A 21,756-nucleotide genomic window follows, 5' to 3' on the forward strand; every position below is an offset into this window, starting at 1 on the left:
ATTTTTAAAATTTTATCTATTGATTGATTTTTAGAGAGAGATGGAGGGAAAAAGAGGTGAGAGATAAACATCGATGTGTTCTACTTATTAATGCATTCAATGATTGATTCTTATATGTGCTCTGACTGGTGATTGAACCTGAAACCTTGGTGAATCTGGAGGACACTGTAACCAACTGAACCAGGGCAAGCCTTCCATATTTTTGGTTATAAAAGACATCATCAGACTGCCTGACCTGTGGTGGCTCAGTGGATAGAATGTCAGACTGGGATGCAGAGGACTCAGGTTTAAAACCCCACGGTTGCACGGGCTCATCCAGTTTGAGTGCGGGCTCACCAGCTTGAGCAGGGAGCTGCTGGCTCACAACTATGATGTGAGATCATAGACATGACCCCATGGTCACTGGCTTGAGCTCAAAGATTGCTGGTTTGAAGCCCAAGGTTGCTGGTTTGAACAAGGTGTCACCCGCTCCGCTGTAGCCCTGGGTCAAGGCACATATGAAAAAGCAATCAATGAACAACTAAGGCGCCTCAGTGAAGAATTCATGCTTCTCATCTCTCTCCCTTCCAGTCTGTCTGTCTGTCTGTCCCTGTCTGTCTGTCTTTCTCTTTCTCTCAAAAACAAACAAACAAGAAAGCATATATGCAAAGCGAGGACAATACTTTATTTTTTAAGTAAAAGAACAAATCAGAAACAGCATAAGTGACTGAATAAATAATTTATAGGCATTCATAAAATAGATTACAGTACATGAAAAAGGAATATTTTTACTTATTGATATAGAAATGAGTCTATGCTATATTGTTAAGTTTTTAAAAAGTATAGAATTACAATGCATCAGTGAATATCCGTTTGGCTTGTCAGTGATGCACTAGAGTGGGCTCCTACAGGCTTGAGAGAGCACAGGACTCTTGAGAGCTGAATTTCTTAACTGCAGTTGGTGACTGCATGTTAGTTACCTGAAATTGGCCATAGTGACAGTATTTAGAGTGTTTATATCAAGGAAATCAACACATCACTGGTTTAAAAAACATGACTAACAGGAACATAAACTCTAAGACCATTTATTGTTTAATTCAGAAGTGTTAGGCAGGCCAGGAAAAGGTCAGTAAATAAACAGTGTAGTGGAGGATCGAGGGTTTTTTATTTTCACTTTAGTGGATGTGCCTTTACATTTCTAGCTGACCCTAGTTACAAGAGAGGTCTGGAGAGCCAATAAGTTAAGCTAGCAGTAGGAAACAGGAGAGAATGATAGAGCATCCTTCTCCTGGAGTTCGATATACTATTGCTGCAAAGAAATTGGGATCCATCAGTGTGAGCTAGAAAATGGAAAAGCAAGGTCACCGGTTTGAAACCCTGGGCTTGCTTGGCGAAGGCACATGTGGAAGTTGATGTGTCCTGCTCCTTCTCCCCTTTTCTCCTTCTCCTTTTCCCTCTCCCCTCTCCTCTGCAAAATGAAGAAATTAAAAAAAAAAAGAAAAGAAAAAAGCAGCTGTTGGGGAGGGGAAGAATTCCCCTTCTCTTTCATTCTTTAGTTTTGATGGCTGGACTAATAATAAAAGTGACACAAAACCAGATGAACAGAGGGAAAAAAACACAATTTAGTATGTGTATACAAGAGAATCATAAATGTTGCTCAGAGAAATGATGCTCCAGTCAGCATTTTAAACTTGCAAAGAAACAATAAATTTGTGAAAAATTGACAGAACTAAAAGAATTAAAAGTTAATGCTCATTAAAAAGGAATCTAAATAGAGTTTGAGTATTCTTTAGTGAGGAGTCTATACAATAAAGTTTGGGCATGGACAGTAGATTATCAAAATGGCAACAAAATTTGTTTACACAGGGTCTTTGGTCCCAAGTCTCTTAGTTTTAGTGATAAAGCTGTCTGTCTCAGCTCTCCTAGAGCAGGAAGGGCACCTTGCAAAGGGGAGATTTATTTCCTGCGTTCAAGGGGACAAGGGAGGATCAAGGTATCCTTCTGGCACCAGCTGCTGGTACAGTGACTTTATAGTTTTCAGTATACCATTGCGGGATATTTTGGGGTAGCCTGTCCTGGGGCCTAAATAACTAATAGTGTCTGCTACTAGTGTGTGTGTACATGTGTGTAATTATAAAAATAAACAAATTCACAAATATATGTGTACTCTTTTAAAACATTTATCTATTTATGTTTAAAATGTTATATTTCTGAGCCCTAGCTGATTAGCTCAGTTGGTTAGAGTGTCATCCCCATTTACCAAGTTTGTGGGTTCTCTCTCTGGTGAGGGTACATATAAGAAGCAACCAGTGAATGCATAAATTAGGAACAACAAATCAATGTTTCTGTCTCTCCCCCTTCCTCGCTATCTCTAAAGATAAATCTCTCAATAAATAAAAAATATAAAAAGTGTTACATTTCTGTAAATATACAGGAATATAACACACTCTTAACAGTTTTTATATCTAGAATGGATATGTAGGACTGTTTATATGTAGGAAGACTTTTGCTTTTCTACAGTTGCCCCAATTGCTTAAGTGACTATGTATTATGAAGTAAATAATAAAGATTTTTGCACTTTTTTCCCTTTTTTAAAATTAATTTTAATGGGGTGACATTAATCAATCAGGGTACACAGGTTCAGAGAAAACATCTCCAGGTTATTTTGACATTTGATTATGTTGCGTACCCCTCACCCAAAGTCACCTTCTATCTGGTGTTCTTTGTGCCCTTCCACTCCCCCAGATGTTGCACTTTTTAAAAAGGTAGGATAAGTAGGAAACTGCTTATCCTAGTGTTTGGCACATATTATAGATTCAACAAATAATGTTATATGGATTTAAATATTTTATATTTACTTATATATCTCAAAACTTTTCATTTAAGTCCATGCCTACTTTATTACATTTATTCCCAAATATTTTGTGTGTTCTATTCTAATGTGAATGAGAGGAAAGATTTGTTGTGAAAGTAAAGGCAAGGCTGGAAAGGCAGGTCGAGATAAGAGGAGGGGCCCTTTATTGATGAGGGAAATATTCGGGTTTTATCCAGGAAGGACTGAGGAGGCATTAAAAGAATTGTTCAAGAGGGTAATAGTTTCTAGTGTAGCCTACAGAATGGGGATTGAGGGAACAAAGGACCAGGGCTGCTGAGAGCAACAATTATGGCAGGGCTGTGCAGTTCTAAGAATTGGTACCAAAGCAGCTTAATTATCAAGCACCTGGTGTTTGAACCTTCTAGGGGAGGTCACTGAAGGGTCAAAAGGATGTGGATCATCTGGTGCTTAAAATCCCCTGAGGCTCACATGCATACAATGAACACAGAACACTCTCCTGGTGTCAGAAAGGTACACATCTGCCCTTAGGCTTGTTTTTTATTTTTTTTCCTCTAGTTTTGCTTGTCCCATTTACTTATTTTTTCTTTTGTTTCCCTTGCCCAAGGAGGTATATCAGAAAATAATATTGCTATGAGAATTTCTACTTTTTGATCCTCTCCTCTCATATTTGCCAGTTTAAAAATGCCAAAGAATTTATTTGTCAACTTGTAAAAGCATTGGGAATTTGCAGAGAAGAGGGAGGTGAGTGACTTGCAATAGACCACAGTGAAGGCCCTGATGACAAGTGTCTGGCTATGTGGCAATCAGAATACAAACAAATGAAGATGTTTAGAAGTCGGTACAGAAAGAAGACTAGACGTAGAGAAAAAGTAAGTAAGACTTATTGATTCAGATTCAGAAATTGAGAGCATGAGAGAAGATAGTTTCTCTGAGTTGTTTTTTTTTAAATTTGGGTGTCTAAGATTAGAAGATTTATAAATAGTAGGTAGCAGAGTAGTTTCAGGGGCTCTGTCTTGGTTTTGCTCCAGTGAAAAGTTGGGAAAGATAATTAAGTTTTTGATGTTCTAAATTCAATATTGCCAGATATTAAAATGGTTTTGTTCAAAATGGAGTTAATTCAAAACCAGAGCTTAGTTCACGATATTAGGATGTGATCTGGACAAAACAAATTGAAAATCGAGGACACACTTGCAGGAATGGGAAACATCAGCGAGGAGGCGCTTATATGGGAAAATGTGAAGGCTGAGGGCAGAAGTTGAGAAAACATCACTTTGAGGGACAAGAAAGGGATAATGGTACCCAGAGCAGCAGTGAACAGGTCAGAACTGGAGAAACCAAGAATCTCACCTATGCTGAAGAAAAACCTGAGTAGGATCACTGTCAGTGATTTTAAGGGGTCTAAGATTTGGCAGTGTCCCAGTGGAGCCCGAGCTCTATGTCGATCAGGAGTCCTTGATTTGACTTTCCCGCACAGTGGGACACTACTGCTAATCAGCAGGGCTGGCAGCCTCTTCCAGACTACTCTTGAGGTGGCTATGAAGATTCTACTTATCAGTGCTGAGACCAACTGCCACCAGAGGAAAGACACAACCGACACACAAGTTAGTTGCAAGAATCACACAGGCAATTTATTACTCACAAATCTTTTTGGTGTGCCTGGGTACAGCTTTAGGGGGCCCTGTCGGCGTGCTGCTCTCGGTTGTCTTTGGTCAGAGCGGTGTGGTGACTGTCCATGTCAACATTGGAGTCTAGGGGACTACCACAACAGAGTGGGGCTCTTAACTTTAGTACCTTTTCTAGCCAATGCCTTCTAACAGGTGTCAATCTACAAGACTACCATCTCAAACTACCTTTTTGAAGTTCCTCGCAGGGAGCCCTTTTTATGCTAATTTACTGAAATGTTACATCAAGTCACTTTTAAGATGTTCCTAGGTAAGCCTCCTGTCTATGTCAACCCACAGTTATGATATCAAGCCACTTCTTATCTATTTGTAACTTCACATACACACTAACTAAGCCCTGCATGAAAGGCAGAGTCTGTTTATCATATCTGTACACACTATATTAATTCCTATCCAGATGACATAACTTTATTTAATTTTATTAATTGCTTTTAATATTATATCTTAATTTTTTATATATCTTCCATATTTTTCAATATTTCTATATATATAATTACGATAATCTCATATTATTGCAACAGGCACTGAGGTCACTATTGATTTTGGAAGTTCTTTTGTTGGAGTACTAGTAGACATGGATTGAAAAACACTTCAAAAACTTGGCAGAAAAAAGAAGAAGGCCAGTATTGTAACTTGTTGGAATCCATGGGAGTCCGTAAAGACCAGAGTAACAGGCTTTATTGAAAGGAAGAACCCTGCCGGGCACTTCTCTGTAGAGAAGGGCACAGAAACAGACTCTGAGGCAAAATTTTATGTTGGGGGAGAGCCTTGAGCAAGTGTGCGTTGAGTCAGCAGTTCTGGTATGCTCCTTTCTGCAGTCCTACGATTTCAGCTTCCTGGAACACTTCTCCTTGGGGCGGTCGACCAGCTTCCTAGAACTGTTCTGCTTCAGGGGCAATAGTCCAGTGAGGGTGGGATCAGATAGACAAGCGGGACAGCAAAAGGGCAGTGGAAGTTTTGGTGAATTCATGTATCTATCATTTCTCAACTCTGTGGTATGATAAAAGAAAAAAGAGGTGAGGGGAAGAAAGGGGTATGAGGTTCAGAAGGAGGTTTCTCTGACTAACCATCTTCTGGAGCTACTTCCTGCTGTTATCCCCATTGGGGGCGTCTTTCATGGACCTCTCCCTGGGGCAGTTGGAGTAGGGGTGTATTTATAGGGTTCTAGATTTTTTGTTTGTTTGTTTGTTTTAAGAGGGCAGGTTTCAGGTTTGGTGTGTAGGGTTAGGTAGATTTTTCCAATTTTCTGATTGGCGAAGGTCTGCATGTGGTTCTGTAAGAAACTAGTGAACAAACATAAGAGGCAGGATTTGAAAGTTAGAAAAATAAATAGGAGAGTGATTGGACCAATGAAAGACAATAGTCAAGACACCCAGTTGGTGCGAAACCACTGATTTCATGTTTACGAATTTGCTGGTCTTCAGAGAGAGAGAGAGAGAGAGAGAGTAGGAATAAGACAGGGAAGTGGCCAGTCCCCCTGCCCCTAGACCTACTTCTGTAGAGATTCCTAAAGAAACAAGAAGATGGATTACCTGTATAGCTCGTTTGGTCCTTAGATTGACAGATAGTATACTAGGAATTAAAAGAGGCTCATGGGTGGGATTAGGTTGATATTTGGGGTGAGATAGATTAGGGTACAGGTTTCTATCCAATTAGTAAGGAGACACATGTAGGTGTTGGTCCCACATGAGTAGAAAGCCCCTGATTGGGTGATACAGGATGAGAGGAGGATCGAGAATTAATGGATAAGGGGTTGGTTTTGTTTCTCTGTTTCTGAGCTCCAGATGGTCAGGGTGGAGGAAAGAGCCACCCTTAGCAGCAGTGGGAGTTGTCAGGATCATGGTGTGTGGAACTGTTCACGTGAAAGTCAGTCCTTGGGTGATGTACTGCTGGAAGAGCCTCTTGGACAGTCTCTGAACAGTTTGCTGAGTAACCTATAAATCCTGTAAACACTTAGGGCAAAGGTGTTTACACTTTGCAGCTAGAGTTTAAGTCCTAGTGACCACTGCTTCTAGCTGGAATTAGCAGCGGGTCCCAGCCTACAATAGGTATGGGGCACTGAGACAAGAGTAATAAAGGAGATGCTATACATTAAATAAAGTAACAAAATCAGACTGTCAATACCCACAGTAGAGATCTTTGAGGGATAAATAAAGCTCAAATATTGAGGCAAGGCATAGTAGATGGCCCTTATATTTTCAAGAAATGAGATCAGTTTATCTGCTACTTGGAAGAAATACCTTAGGCTCATGAATGATGTCCTTGGGCCTTCAGTGGCAATTCCCAGCATGCTGGGCAAGGTCAGGTCATAAGTAGCTGGAGCAGGGCTAGAAGAGACTGAATCCTCCCTCCATGGAGGAAGGGGGCAGCTTACCTTCTCGTGTCCCTTTTCCACAGCAAAGACGTGTAAACTGGTGGGGCCGGAAGCCTGGCAGGCTTCAGTTCAATGACCTTTCTCCACTCTGTAGCAGGGCCCTGATGGAATCCTATGAAGTCCTTTAGGGTGTTGGAGCCTTTAAGATGGTATGCCAAAAGCTGGTATTTCCTAACCTCTTTTGGGCCTTATTTGCCTTTTCTGTTACTTCCTTGGCCATTATAGACCTTAAAAGCCATGCTCAGAAGATCTCACTGAGGGGCTTGACTAAGAGCAAAATTGGGAATCCAGTGTCTGAAGAAGCCTAATAGACTGAGGAAAGAAAGGATTTGATTTGTGGTGGTAGGTGGTTGGAGACTGTGGAGGGTCTAAGTTTGATCTAGGGTGAGACCTCAGGTGGTGGGGGTTAAGGCGATGCCCAAATAGATTATGGACTAAGAGTGAAGTTGAGCCTTAGCAGAGAAGACATGATATCCCTTCACAGCTAGGAAGTTAAAAAGGGTGGTGGTGTGTCTCCTTGAGGCAAGCAGGGAGGGGCTGCAGAGGAGTAGGTCATTTACATATTGTAAGAGAGTACTAGTTTTGAGATTGCCTGCTGTTAAATCCTGAGCTAGTGCCTGTTCAAACAGGTGTGGGCTGTTTTTGATCCCCTGGGGTAAGACAGTCCATGTAAGTTGCTGGGTGGCATTAGTGTCTGGGTAAAGGCAAACAGAAAGTAAGAGTCTGGGTGTAGACGAATGGTAAAGAAGGCATTCTTGGGGTCTAGGACCATGAAGTGAGTGTTGTTTGAGGGAATGTGTGACAGTAACTTGTAGAGATTAGGGACTACTGGATGGACAGGAACTACCGCCTCATTGACTAGGTGTAAGTCTGGTACAAGGTGATAAGCCCCTGAAGATTTTTGAACAGGAAGGATGGGGGTATTGCAGGGAGAGGATGAGGGGTAGTGGAAGGCAAAGTCAGTCTCTGCGGAGGGGGAAGGAGGGGTTGAAGAAGAAAAAGAGACAGAACCACCTATCTGTTAGGAGGGAGGAGGTGTTTAAGAACACAGTGGAGAAGGGAGGGGCCCCTGGCCAGCAGGGGAGGAGAAAGAGAGACTGGTATTTGCAAATGAATGAGAAACAGTATCCTGCAAAGGGAAGGAAGGGGGCTTTCTGGAGAGAAGAGACTGAAGTGAAAGAGATTTGCAGAGGGACCAGAGAAAGGTCCTGAGAGAGGGGTGCACCCAGGAGGGGAGAGAGTTGGGAGTCCGCAGAGAAGGAAAGATTAGGAGCGCAGGTTTTAGGTGAAGTTTCTTTGGCCAAAAACGGCCTGCAGGTAAAACAGGCGGCACAGAAATTAAGGACAGGAGTGAAAGTAAAAGGAAGCCTGCATGTAAGGAATTTCTGATACCCTCTCCATCCAGTGGCAAAAGTTGTTTAGATCTCGCAGGATATAGTAATCAAATGTCCTGTTTTCAGGCCCGTGGGAGTCATTGTCTAGTTTATATTGTGGCCAGGCTGTATTGCAAAAGAAAATGAGTAGAAGACAGCCCAACGGGGTTTGGTCAGATGGCTTTGACTCCGAAGAGCCCAATGTGGAGATTAGTGATTTAGAGAGGGCATCTCTGCCTCCAATCACAATGTCAAAGGAGAATGATGGCCCACCAGTATTTGGCTCTGTTGTTTCTTTTTTTTTTTCCAAAGCTGGAAACCGGGAGGCAGTCAGACAGACTCCCGCATGGGCCCGACCGGGATCCACCCAGCATGCCCACCAGGGGGCAATGCTCTGCCCATCTTGGGGCGTCGCTCTGCCACAATCAGAGCCATTCTAGCGCCTGAGGCAGAGGCCACAGAGCCATCCTCAGCGCCCAGGCAAACTTTGCTCCAGTGGAGCCTGGGCTGCGGGAGGGGAAGAGAGAGACAGAGAGGAAGGAGAGGGGGGAGAGGTGAAGAAGCAGATGGGCACTTCTTCTGGGTGCCCTGGCTGGGAATCGAACCCGGGACTCCTGCACGCCAGGCCGATGTTCTACCAATGAGCCAACCAGCCAGGGCCTCCGTTGTTTCTTTACTGACTGTCTGAATCCAATGTGAACCTGCATGGGCTGGGCGGCTGTGATAGTGGCCTTGGATACTGGCTTTACAATTGGTTTATAAAATTATACAGGTTTCAGGTGTACAATTTTATAACACATCATCTGTATGTTGCATTGTGTGTGTTCACCACCCCAAGTCTCCCTCTATCACCATTTATCCCCCTTGACCCTCCTCTACCCTTTTTTCCTCTTGCAATCCTCACACTGTTATTTGTAACTATAAGTTTATTTCTTTGCTTTATCTATTCACCTTTTTCACCCAGTCCTCCAACTACCATCCTCGTTGATAGCTGTCAGTCTGTTTAGAGAGCATCTTAACATACTTTTCATAAGTAGCATGTGTAAAGCCAATATCCACGGCCACCATCATAGCCGCCCACAGCCGGCCCCCAACACACATTAATATCACCTGGGTGATGGCTTCCACGTGGGCAGCGCCATCTTTAACAAAGTGAGCATAATATATTTTATCTGCCCAACAGCATGTTAGGCAAATAAGAGACAACAGAGAATTGACCTATTATGAAAACAGAATAGCTCCAAGTATTTTAAAACAGATTTATCCTGTAATTATTATAACTTTTCAGGTCAACACCTTTCATTAGCTTTGTTGCTTGATAAACTAAGCGCTGATGAGAAGAACCTCTGTGACCTGGTTCTGCTTATTTCTCCAGCCTCATATCCTATACCCCACTCCACTTGTTGTAAGGTACCAAAAAGCTGAAAATTGATATTGATATTCTGGGAGGAAAGGTCAGGCTTTCCTATCAGGCTTTCCTGTCGTATCCCTGCTTTAGGGAGGGGAGGGAGAAGAATGTAGAAGTTTCTGGCCTGTAAGAACAATGGGTCATTCAGTTTTAAATCTAAAATAAAGGTTAACCTAGAAACTTCTTCTCTTTCAATAGGAGGCAGCATTTACATACCACCTTGCATTGATTGTAGTTCCTCCCTGTCCCTGGAATCTTTCTTTTTTTTTTTTTTTTTTTTTGTATTTTTCTGAAGTTGGAAATGGGGTGTCAGTCAGACTCCCGCATGCACCCGACCAGGATCCACCTGGCATGCCCACCAGAGGGCGATGCTCTGTTGCAACCAGAGCCATTCTAGTGCCTGAGGCTGAGGTCATAGAGCCATCCTCAGTGCTGAGACCAACTTTGCTCCAATGGAGCCTTGGCTGCAGGAGGGGAAGAGAGAGACAGAGAGGAAGGAGAGGGGGAGGGGTGGAGAAGCAGATGGGCGCTTCTGTGTGCCCTGGCCAGGAATTGAACCCGGGACTCCTGCACGCCAGGCCGATGCTCTACCACTGAGCCAACCCGCCAGGGCCCTTTCCTGGAATCTTGAGGGTAAAATACCTCTAGGCTAGTGAGGGAAGATGAACCCTGAAAGATTTGTAAACATCTTTGATTGTGTTATCTCCAGAGTCTTAATGTTTCTGCGTATCCCTTAAACAAATGTTGCAAGCTCGTACCATGATGTCATGCTCTCCCCTACCGGTCTGTGAGCAAGGGTATATAAACAGCCCCTGAACTATTTTTGGCACTGCACGATTTGGACTTGCAGATGACCCATTTCAGCCATATGTTGCCAGCATATTTAAAATTTCCTCCTCTAATAAAACTTCAAAAATTCATCTGGACTGTGTGTCTCTACATGAACTCGATGTAATGAGGTATGGTGCCTTTCAGAATCTGGGGTGTGGTACTTTATAACACACTCTACCCCCAAGACTGTAGGCAGGGCTTCTTCCAAGTTTCCAAATACCTCATGCTATTTCTTGTTCTGGTGTTTGTACCTTACACGTCTTCCAATACCTCCTCAGCTTGGTGAATCCATAATCAGCTATTTCCTCAGACCAAGGTTAAAATTCTCTGTAAAACCTTTTGGGGTACTCAGGGTTGATAACTAACTTCTAATTCCCACTGTATGTATATTGCAATATATATCCTGTATTCCTATCACCTAGCACCATGCTGGGTATATAGTCTGTATTCCATAAATGTGAAATGAACAAATAAATGAAGATTGTAAGTCTCATGTTGCACCTATTTTTCACTAAAAAAAAGTGCAGTATAGTACATTTGGCATTTATTATTTTCACACAATATTCAATTTTTAAATTTTTGCTAAAACATAAGAAATTTTATAACTATTTCTTAAAACTTGTAAAGTCAGAAAAGCCTTAATTGCATTAGTCTGTGGTAATTTTCCACTTCATTTCTAAATGTTAGAGTGAGCTATTTTTTCCTTTCCATAAACTCTTTCCTTTGAAGTAATTATCCTCTTTCTGGTAAAACAGAGGAAGTGGGACGGGCCTCCTATTTAGATGAGTAAACTCAAACCAATCCAAGTTTCGATAACTACAAGAATCAAAGAGGTTTTAATCTCAGTTTATATTCGCATTTATGGCTGTTGGTTCTCCAGAGGGAGACGGGAAAGATGGTCCCTTACACCTGGTTTCAGATTGATTACTATCAGTAGAGAACGATTTCAGTATAAAAGCCTCATTTTGCATTAAACACCTTTTTGCGGGGAGGAGGTTTGATGGTGGGAGAGATAAAATGCTTAATCAAAATCCCGCCAATTTGTAATGTTCTTTGGAGAATCGGGTTTCAAAAGCCAAGGAACAAAAGAGGATTTGGGTTTCCAATCCCCCTGAGGCCGCAGCAGATTGTGAAGCAGCTACTGGGAGAAACCGGAGTATAAATTACCAACAAGAGGAAGGCGGGTGTATGTGTGCTGGGAGCTGGGAGAGAAGGAAGGGGGATGGGGGAGACGGAGCACACGCTAAGGAGCCAAGGACGTTTTTGCGAGGTACCTCGTTATGTAATATTTATAATGAAAGGCGCTGCAACAGCATCAGCGCACTGACCCGTTTTCTTCAGGCCCAAGCTAGCACCACAGCTGGGACACAATGGGGTTGGGAGGAGGGGACAAGAAGCGCGGTGCTGGCGGAGTGCGGGCTAAACAGCGGGGAGCCAGCCACAGTGCAGAGCCGAGCGGAGCGCATGTCCCCGGGCTCTGGCACCAGATCACCGACCCCGAGGGGTGCTCTGGCTCGTAGGCTCAGCAGGGGGAGGGGCAGTTTTAAAATCCAAGGTCCGGATCCGACCTCTTAGGTGTTTATTCAGTGGGCGGAGTAAAAGGGCTCGGTAATCTGCATTCTTTTCAGTCGGCTCTCTGGGGATTCTGAGACGGTGACTTCAGTCACCAGGCTGAGAACGCCACACTGGAGCGGGGGCCGGGTTCTCGCGCGGGGAGGAGGCGCGCCTGGCGCGGTTGCAAGCAGACCGCTCCCCGGCAACGGCGCATGCGCGGGCTCGCCTTCTAGCAAAGCCGCGTAGCTTCGCGGGCCCCGCTCTTCCAATCCGAGCGCGGCGTTCTCCGAGTGCGTATCCTGGAGCTGCGGGCGGCGGGAGGCGGGAGGAAAGAGGCGGGCCCAGCGGGGCCGGACGCCTGCGAAAGTCTGCGAAGGTCTGCGAAGGACGTCCAGTCTCCGGAAGTAGCCGTTGTAAACACGGTCTCTTTGGGGTTTGTTCCCCTTCTGTCCCCCGTGCTATTCGTTCTCCATCCCGGGGTCCTAGAGTCCGTCCAGTTCAAGCCGTGTTTGCTCCCACCCCTCTGATCAGCCTGGGCCTCTTTCATATTTGAAGCTGCCTATGGGGTCTTGAGGGTGCTGTCTGGACCACGGGAGCCCCCTTAGGTAACCTCAGGGTTTCCGAGGTGAACGACCTGGGCGGGAGGTGTAGAGACGAACAGTATGGGGGCTGTGGGGAGCGTTACTGGGGACCCGAGTTAGTTTGGGACTGTCTTGGGACTGTTTGTGTTGTCACTGGGGACACGCCTTTAACTCCAAGGGCTGGGCCTCTCCGCCCACCTGGAGGAAGTTCTCTTTGGAGCATCCTGGCCCGACGTGGCTGCCGCGGTACCCAGAAGGTTGGGTAGGGACCAGAACGTAGGACCCAGGGCTCTTGGGCTTGGAACTTCTTTGGTTTACAACTTAGGACTACGGAGTGTTTAACCTTTTGAGGATCCGTTAAAGCCCTTCGAGGACAGGGACCAAGTTTATTACATTCTTTAAAACAAAACAAAACAAAACAAAAACAGCTAGCCACACACTATACTCTATAAATGTTAAATGAGAGGATGAGTTGTGGTAGGCTGTCTTCTGTAGCTTCCACTGCTTACTCTCAAGGACCCTAAGAGACTTGGAAAAATAGGCTGTTTTTCTGAGGCTGTAAATATTCTGCAGGAATTGAACCTCTTTTCTGGATATTCTTTATTCCATTATGATATTTAACTTAAAGAATACATATTTATTCATTTTAAGCAGGTCTCAACTGATACTGCATAAGTTTACATGGGAAGCATTTCAGTTGGTTTCCAGTCTTTTGAATACCTTATAAATCAATGTTTTATTGTTTTATAATCTTGGAGAGAAACCCCCCACCATTTTGTCACTTGTTTTATTGACCAGTTAGTGCCTAGTAACAAGAAAACGATGCTAGATCAGGAAATGAACATGCTTTCCTATGAAATGAAGAAACAAAGGCAGTGCAGTGTAAGAAAAAGACAAAGGGGATAGTTTTAGTCTGGAGTTTTCTGCATTAGTCCTGGCATAGACATTTATTGCTGTGAGACCTCAGGCAAATCACCTAAGCTCCCTAGACAATAGAGTCCTTGTTTGTTAAATAAAGAAGAGGCTTTTAAAGCCTCATTTAATTCTAAAATTTTTTGATTGTTTCATCCCTTTTGTCTTGCTTGGTCTTGTTTTGATGAAAACTAAGTGTGTCCTCAAAGCACTTGTAAAATAGCACAGATGTGACTATTGAAGACAGCACTGTGTTGTGAAAGAGGATGGACTTAAGAATCAGCCAGATGTGAATTTGAATTCTAACTCTGTCATTGAATATCTTTACTCAGGTTACTCAGCCTCTACAAGCCTCAGTGTTTTCATCTGTTGAATGTACGTAATAGTCTCATAGGGTTAATGGGAGGATTCAATAAGATCAGGTATGCTTAGTGTGTATCTGGCATATAATGAGTCCTCAATAATAGTAGTTTTTCTTTTCATCCTTCCTGCCCCTCTGTTTTCCCTTGATCTCTGCAGACACACTGAGAGACACATTCTGGATGCCTAACTGAAGGACTCAGATGTAAGGGTAAATTTTGTACCAGTAGCAGCTTCAGAATCTAAAGTTGAATTTTCTGGCTGGTACTTTCTCTTAGGATATCTAGATCATTCGTCTCTTGGCCTCAAATGCCCTATTACTTATTTCTAAAAAACTTCTTATTGAAGAATGATATACATAACCTCCCCTCCTTTGTTTTAGAAGGAATGATGAGAATAGCTTAACTCCACTACCAAGAAGATTAATCTATTGGCCCTGGTCGGTTTGCTCAGCGGTAGTGTCGGCCCGGAGTGTGGAAGTCCTAGGTTTGGTTCCTGGCCAGGGCACACAGGAGAAGCGCCCACCTGTTCTCCACCCTTCCCCCTCCACTTCCTTGCTCTCTCTCTCTCTTCCCCTCCTGCAGCCAAGGTAAAGTTGGCCCAGGTGCTGAGGACTGCTCCATGGCCTCCGCCTCAGGGCTAGAATGGCTTTGGCCTCAAAGGAGCAATGCCCCAAATGGGTAGAGCATCGCCCCTTTGTGGTCATGCTGGGTGGATCCGGGTCGGGCGCAGCTATAGTCTGTCTGGCTGACTCCCTGCTTCTAACTTTGGAAAAATACAAAAAAAAAAAAAAAAAAGAAAAAAAAAGAAAAAGAAGATTAATCTATTAACACATAAGCATAAATGGCTGGTTTAAAATTTGCCTTTATCCACCACTGTTACAGGATGGCTTGGTTTTGGCCCAAGGCTCTGGAAACACCATCTGAATTGAAAATCCACTGAAAGCCTGACCAGGTGGTGGCGCCATGGATAGAGTATCAGCTTGGGACATAAAGAGGACCCAGATTTGAAACCCCAAGGTCACCAGCTTGAGTGTGAGGTCGCTGGCTTGAAGCTCAAGTTCACTGACTTGAAGCTCAAGTTCACTGGCTTGAGCCAAGGGGTCACTAGCTCCGCTATGGTGCCCCCCCCCCCCCCCCCGCATCAAGGCATATATGAGAATGCAATCAATGAACAACTAAGGTGCCACAGTGAAGAATTGATGCTTTTCATCTCTCTCCCTTCTTGCCTGTCTGTCTCTCTTGCTAAAAAAAGAAAAAATCCACTGAAGGTCTGAGCCATGTTTCATTAAGAAAATCCCTGCCTGACTAGGCACAGTATAGAATGTCTCCCTGGGATACTGAGGACCCAGGTTTGAAGCCCCAAAGTGGCTGGTGAGCGCAGGCTCATCTGGCTTGAGTGTGGACTCATGAGCTTGAGGGTGGGGATCTCTGGCTTGAGTGTGGGGTCATAGACATGACCCCATAGTCATTGGTGTGAGCTCTGGGTTGCTGGTTTGAGCAAGGGGTTACTGGCTGGGCTGGGGCCCCCTGGGGCAATCAATGAACAACTAAAGTGCTACAACTACAAGTTGATGGTTCTCATCTCTCTCTTTTTCTGTCTTTCTGTCCTGTCTCTCTTAAAAAAAAATAAATTAAAAAGAAGACCCTGCCTTATAGCTAATTTGGATGTGAGGAGAAGAATCTGTATGAAGGCGCAGAAGTTCCCTTACAAGTGAGGTCTCACATGCTCCCTGGCTTGGGTTAGCCACATCTGAAGGCTAGTAGCAAGGTACACACAGCAGCGCTTTGGAGTCAGCTAATTTGTTTGAATCCTAATTCTGTCATGCACTAGTGGTGTGACCTTGGACAAGTGACTGAATATCTTTATGCCCCAGTTTTCTCAGGTATAAAGTATCTTCCTCTTGGGGTTAGAGTAAAGTAAAATGAGTTAATATATAGAAAGTTCTTAGCACCATGCCTGGAGAAGGGGTGTTTGTCACAGTTGGGATGATGACAGTTTGTTCATAGATAATGATGAATATTTTCAAATGGAAAACATTATTTCAAGAATTACACATATCGAAGAAGAGAAAGGCTGACATTAATTGCATATTATAAGAAATTTGTTATTATTCATAAGTATTTGCCAAGTTATTGTTTATCTTAACTTGAGTTTCACAGGGAAGTTCAAGTAAAGCTCGTAGCAGATAATGTGTGTAGCCTTGCAATTTGTTGTCTTAGTTACCTAGTCCATTGAAATTTTCCTTACTGTACCTAGCTACTTTTATCATCATTCTTTGCTTTTTCACTCTGGTGGAAGAAAAGGGATATTTTGCTATATTTTCTCTGCTATATTTATGTATGGAAATCCCATCATAGTTTAAATTCAACCACTTTGTTGATGTAGTCATCCTAAAACTATCAGTGGTAGGCCTTGAACCCCAGTGTTTTTTTGTTTTTTTTTTACAAAGGCAGAGATAGATAGGGACAGGATAGATAGGGACAGGCAGACAGGAACGGAGAGAGATGAGAAGCATCAAACATCTGTTTCTCCTTGCGCCTTGCGATTTCTTAGTTGTTCATTGATTGCTTTCTCACATGTGCCTTGACCGCGGGCCTTCAGCAGACCGAGTAACCCCCTGCTGGAGCCAGGGACCTTGAGTCCAGGCTGGTGAACTCTTTGCTCAAGCCAGATGAGCCCGCGCTCAAGCTGGCGACCTCAGGGTCTCGAACCTGGGACCTTCCACATCCCAGTCCGACGCTCTATCCACTGCGCCACCACCTGGTCAGGCGAACCCCAGTGTTTTTTAAATTTATCTTATTCATTTTAGGGAGGAGAGAGAAAGAGAGAGAGAGAGAAAGAGGGAGGAGTAGGAAGCATCAACTCCCCTATGTGCCTTGACTGGGCAAGCTAAGGGTTTCAAACTGGCGACCTAAGCATTCCAGGTCAACACTTTATCCACTGTGCCACCACAGGTCAGGCTGAGCCCCAGTGTTTTTAAGAGCTAACATCAGAGAAATGAGAGCAAGAAAGTAAGAGTTTTCTAGAGGAGACTTTAGATCAGACTTTTTTATGATGTTGAATTTTAAAAATTGAGATATAATTCACATAACCTAAAATTCACCATTTGAAAGTGTACAATTCAATGGTTTTTAGTATATTTACTATGTACAGCAATCACCATTATAATTTCAGAACATTTATATCACCCAGAAAAAAGAACACCTGTACTTGTTAGCAGTCAGTCTCAATTCCTCCTTTCTCTACCCCCTGCAACTACAAATTTACTTTCTATGGATTTGCTTTCCCTATTCTGTACATTTCATATAAATGGATACAACATGTAGCTTTTATGTCTGACTTCTTTCATTTAGTATGTTTTCAAGGTTCATCCATGTTGTAGTATGTATCAGTACTTTATTCCTTTTTATGGTTGAATATTTCATAATTTATCCTTTGACCAATTGATGGACATTTGGGTTGTTTTCACTTTTTGACTATTACCGGCAATGCTCCTGTTTGTGTACAAGTTTTTGTTAAAGTCCAGTAATTATCTTAGAATGTGTCTTTGTGGTGATTGTGCTGGGTCAGTATTCTCAATACACAGTTTGGTTTTTCAAAATGTAGGTGAATTTCTTTTTGTAGTCCAGTATAGTTTTCTTGAATTACAGTCTTTAGTGTTTGTTCTGTTCCCTTGCTTTGATATTCTTATTCAGGGCTTCCTGTTATCTATTTGGTTATTCTTTGACAATTTTCAGTATTTTGTTACTTTCTCCTGAATCCTTTTGATCTCTTTCTTCATTATTTTGATAAAACATTTTTCCCTTATTTTCATTTTCCATATCTTTTAAGGCATTTTTTGTGATGTCTCTTTACTCTTGTGTTCCTTCTAATTTTCATTACTGAAATGATTTTTTTTAATTTCTAATTCTTTCTGATTCTTGTCATCTTATCCCTGAGTTTTTCAATTCTGATTCTTACTCTTCATGTCTTATACCATTTTGATAAATTTTATTTTTAGCTCATTGGAAATAGTATGTTGTAGTTTTCATTGGTCTTACGGGCACATCTTTCCGTCATGCTTCCTGTTGTGCTCCTTACTCTCCCTTTTCTTACATTAACTTTGTGTGGGATTTGACTGCACTAGGCTGTTGTTTATTTTTATGGGAGACTAGCTTATCTGAACTCTGAGAATGGGGCAAGGTGCAGGAAAGCTTTTCTCACTTCATAGAACCTGCCTTTTTATGGGTTATTTGGTGAGTGTTAAAAACTATGGTGATTTTCTTTCTGTGCTTTCCTGGCCATGTTCCTTCTATAGTTTTGTCTGGGCCATCTCTTTTCTTTGTCTTTATTTCCCCAGTCCTGCTCAAATCTCATTCCATCCCAACAGTTTCTCTTTTATGTGGATTTCTGTGAGGGGACCTTGGCAGGTCAGTTTTAAAAGTTCATGAGGCAGACTATACCAACTTTTCAAGGCTCTTCTTTTTTTTTTACAGGGACAAAGAGTCAGAGAGAGGGATAGATAAGGACTGGCAGACAGGAATGGAGAGAGATGAGAAGTATCAATCATCAGTTTTTCGTTGTGACACCTTAGTTGTTCATTGATTGCTTTCTCATATGTGCCTTGACTGTGGGCCTTCAGCAGACCGAGTAACCCCTTGCTCGAGCCAGTGACCTAGTTTGGCTCAAGCTGGTGAGCTTTTTTGCTCAAGCCATATGAGCCCATGTTCAAGTCAGCGACTTTGGAGTCTCGAACCTGGGTCCTCCGCATCCCAATCCGAGCTCTATCCACTGTGCCACCGCCTGGTCAGGCTTTTCAAGGCTCTATCGTATGCTTGCTTCATGTGTCAACTCTTGGAATGGGCAGACTTCTCCCACTTTCATCTGCTGCTCTCAGATTGGCCCACAGGGCTTTTCACTAAATATCTGTTGGTTTGGGGTTCTGTCCAGTTCAGCCTTGTCATTTCCCTTTGCTTTCTCCCCTGTAGACACCTTTATTGCTGTCCAGGTTTTGTGGCTATTGGTAGTTTGCCCTGATTCGTTTGTATTTTGTGGTACTTTTTATTGTAAATATTGTTCATGTCATCTATATTCTCTACCTAGTTATCTTAATAGGATTTATACAAATTCCCTCATTTAAATTATTTATTTATTTATTTATTTTTAGAGAGAGAGAGTGAGTCAGAGAGATGGATAGAAAGGGACAGACAGGAACAGAGAGTGATGAGAAGCATCAATCATCAGTTTTTCGTTGCGATACCTTAGTTGTTCATTGATTGCTTTCTCATATGTGCCTTGACCGTGGGCCTTCAGCAGACAGAGTAGTCCCTTGCTCCAGCCAGTGACCTTGGATCCAAGCTGGTGAGCTTTTGCTCAAACCAGTTTAGCCCGTGCTCAAGCTGGCGACCTCGGGTTCTCGAACCTGGGTCCTTCCGCATCCCTGTCCGAAGCTCTATTTACTGCGCCACCGCCTGGTCAGGCCCCTCATTTAAATTAATAAGGAAATTAAGCTATAGGAAAACAATGAGACTTTATAAAAGACTCACAGGCAGGGCTGATGTGAGGACCCATTTTTGTATTTTACTTGTCCCTCAACTTTTTTTTTCTTCTTAACCCTGCAAAAGCATTGTCAAACTTCTTATCCATATTAGTTTTCTATTGTTGTGTAACCTCAAACTTAGTGGCTTAGGGGCCCTGGCCGGTTGGCTCAGCGGTAGAGCGTCGGCCTAGCGTGCGGAGGACCCGGGTTCGATTCCCGGCTAGGGCACACAGGAGAAGCGCCCATTTGCTTCTCCATCCCTCCGCCGCGCTTTCCTCTCTGTCTCTCTCTTCCCCTCCCGCAGCCAAGGCTCCATTGGAGCAAAGATGGCCCGGGCGCTGGGGATGGCTCTGTGGCCTCTGCCTCAGGCGCTAGAGTGGCTCTGGTTGCAACATGGCGATGCCCAGGATGGGCAGAGCGTCGCCCCCTGGTGGGCAGAGCGTCGCCCCTGGTGGGCGTGCCGGGTGGATCCCGGTCGGGCGCATGCGGGAGTCTGTCTGACTGTCTCTCCCTGTTTCCAGCTTCAGAAAAAATGAAAGAAAAAAAAAAAATTAAAAAACAAACAAACAAACAAAAAACTTAGTGGCTTAAAACAACATCTGTTTCTTTTGTGTGTGTATGTGAGTGTGACAGAGACAGAGAGGGACAGACAGGGACAGACAGACAGAAAGGGAGAGAGATGAGAAGCATCAATTCTTTGTTGCTGATCCTTAGTTGTTCATTGATTGCTTTCTCATATGTACATTGACCAGTGGACTACAGTAGAGGAAGTGACCCCTTGATCAAGCAAGTGACTTTGGGCTTAAACCAGTGACCTTGGGCTTCAAGCCAGTGACCATGGGGTCATGTCTATGATCCTACACTGAAGCCAGCGACCCTACGCTCAAGCTGGTGAGTCTGCACTCAAGCCGGATGAGCCCGCACTCAAGCTGCCAACCTCCAGGTTTTGAACCTGGGTCCTCTGCATCCCAGTTCAATTTTCTTTTCACTGTGCCACTGCCTGGTCAGGCAAAACAGCAGCCATTTCTTATCTCTTAGTTTTTGCTGGTCAGGAGTTTAGGCACAGCTTATGTAGGCACTCTGTTCTTCAGTGTTACTGGGATATATAATCAAGGCACCAGCTGGGTTGTATTCTTAACCTGGGGGCTAGACTGAAAAGAATCTGCTTTCCAGATCACTCGAGTTATTGACAGAATTTCTTTCTTTTTGGCATTTGTATGACTGAGTGGTCTGGCTTTTTGCTGGCTGTGGGGTAGAGGGTCCCTGCAGTTTCCTGCCTGCGGCCCTCTCCATGGGCAGTTCATAGCAGAAGGAGATTGTCTGTCACTTCATTCTGCTAAGACAGAATCTTATGTATCATCATGTGATCATGGGAGAGGCATTCTATCATCTTTGCCATATGCTGATGGTCAGAAGCACGTCACAGGTTCTGCCCACAAACGGGAGGGTTTTAAACAGAGAAACACCAAGGGGCAGTGAAGGTGAGGACCCTCTGTCTGCACATTGTCTGAATTGGTGACCTTGAAATCGAGGAAACTGACTCCTGAGCTTATAAAAGACACTTTCTAAGGACCACTTAGATTTCCAGATGTTAGATATCAAAATAATTCATGAAAAATAATAATTCTCTTCAATTTAGCTTTATTGAAAGAACTTCATTAACATTTGGTAAACTACCTCTTCTCACACTTCTCAAGTTAAAAAACGATAGACATTATTATTTTTAATGAATTATTTATTGATTTATTTTAGAGAGAGAAAGAAACTTTGATTTTTTTGTCTACTTATTTATGCATTCATTGGTTCATTCTTGTTTGTGCTCTGATGGGGGTTGAACCTGCAACCTTGGTATATTGGGTCCGTGCTCTACCTGACTGAGCTACTTGGCCAGGGCAAATAGCAGATGTTATTAAGGTCCTAACTATGAAAATTCTTTGCGTATGACAGTGATGGGCAATCTTTTGAGCTTAGTGTGTCAAAATTCACCAAAAGACTGAGCATAACTCAGGTGGTGCGTCACTTTGAGAAAAAAATCATAATTTCATGATATTTATAGTTTAAATAACAAAAATGTATAATTGTAATATATAACTGTATTTAATAAACCAAAAACTAATTATTTAACTTACCTGCTTAGTGACTTCTTTGTTCATATCGGTTTCTTTTGTTGATCTAAATATTGTTTAACTTGTGTGGGGGAGGGGGAACTAAGGTAAGTGAGGGGGAGGGGGAATTCTTTAACCTGCCTATTAGTGACTTTTTTGTTGCTGAATTTCATTGGCTAAATCTTCAATTGAAGGTTGGTATTTTTTACACTTCAAGCACAAGCAAGCGCTACTAACTTC

General features: G+C 43.1%; 1 protein-coding gene across 4 annotated transcripts in view; it reads left to right on the plus strand.

Moving 5' to 3' along the window:
* The first annotated feature begins 12,387 nt into the window (after window positions 1-12,387).
* CCDC171 (coiled-coil domain containing 171) overlaps window positions 12,388-21,756 on the plus strand; it is a 388,145-nt gene continuing 378,776 nt past the window's right edge. For 3 of the 4 annotated variants that reach the window (XM_066257293.1, XM_066257297.1, XM_066257296.1), the window contains exon 1: window positions 12,388-12,642. The gene's annotated coding sequence lies outside the window, so the exon portion shown is untranslated. The remainder of the gene's footprint in view (window positions 12,643-21,756) is intronic. The other variant, XM_066257295.1, reaches the window with a different exon arrangement.

The sequence above is a fragment of the Saccopteryx bilineata genome, chromosome 2 (genome assembly GCF_036850765.1).
Source record: "Saccopteryx bilineata isolate mSacBil1 chromosome 2, mSacBil1_pri_phased_curated, whole genome shotgun sequence".
NCBI lineage: Eukaryota > Metazoa > Chordata > Mammalia > Chiroptera > Emballonuridae > Saccopteryx > Saccopteryx bilineata.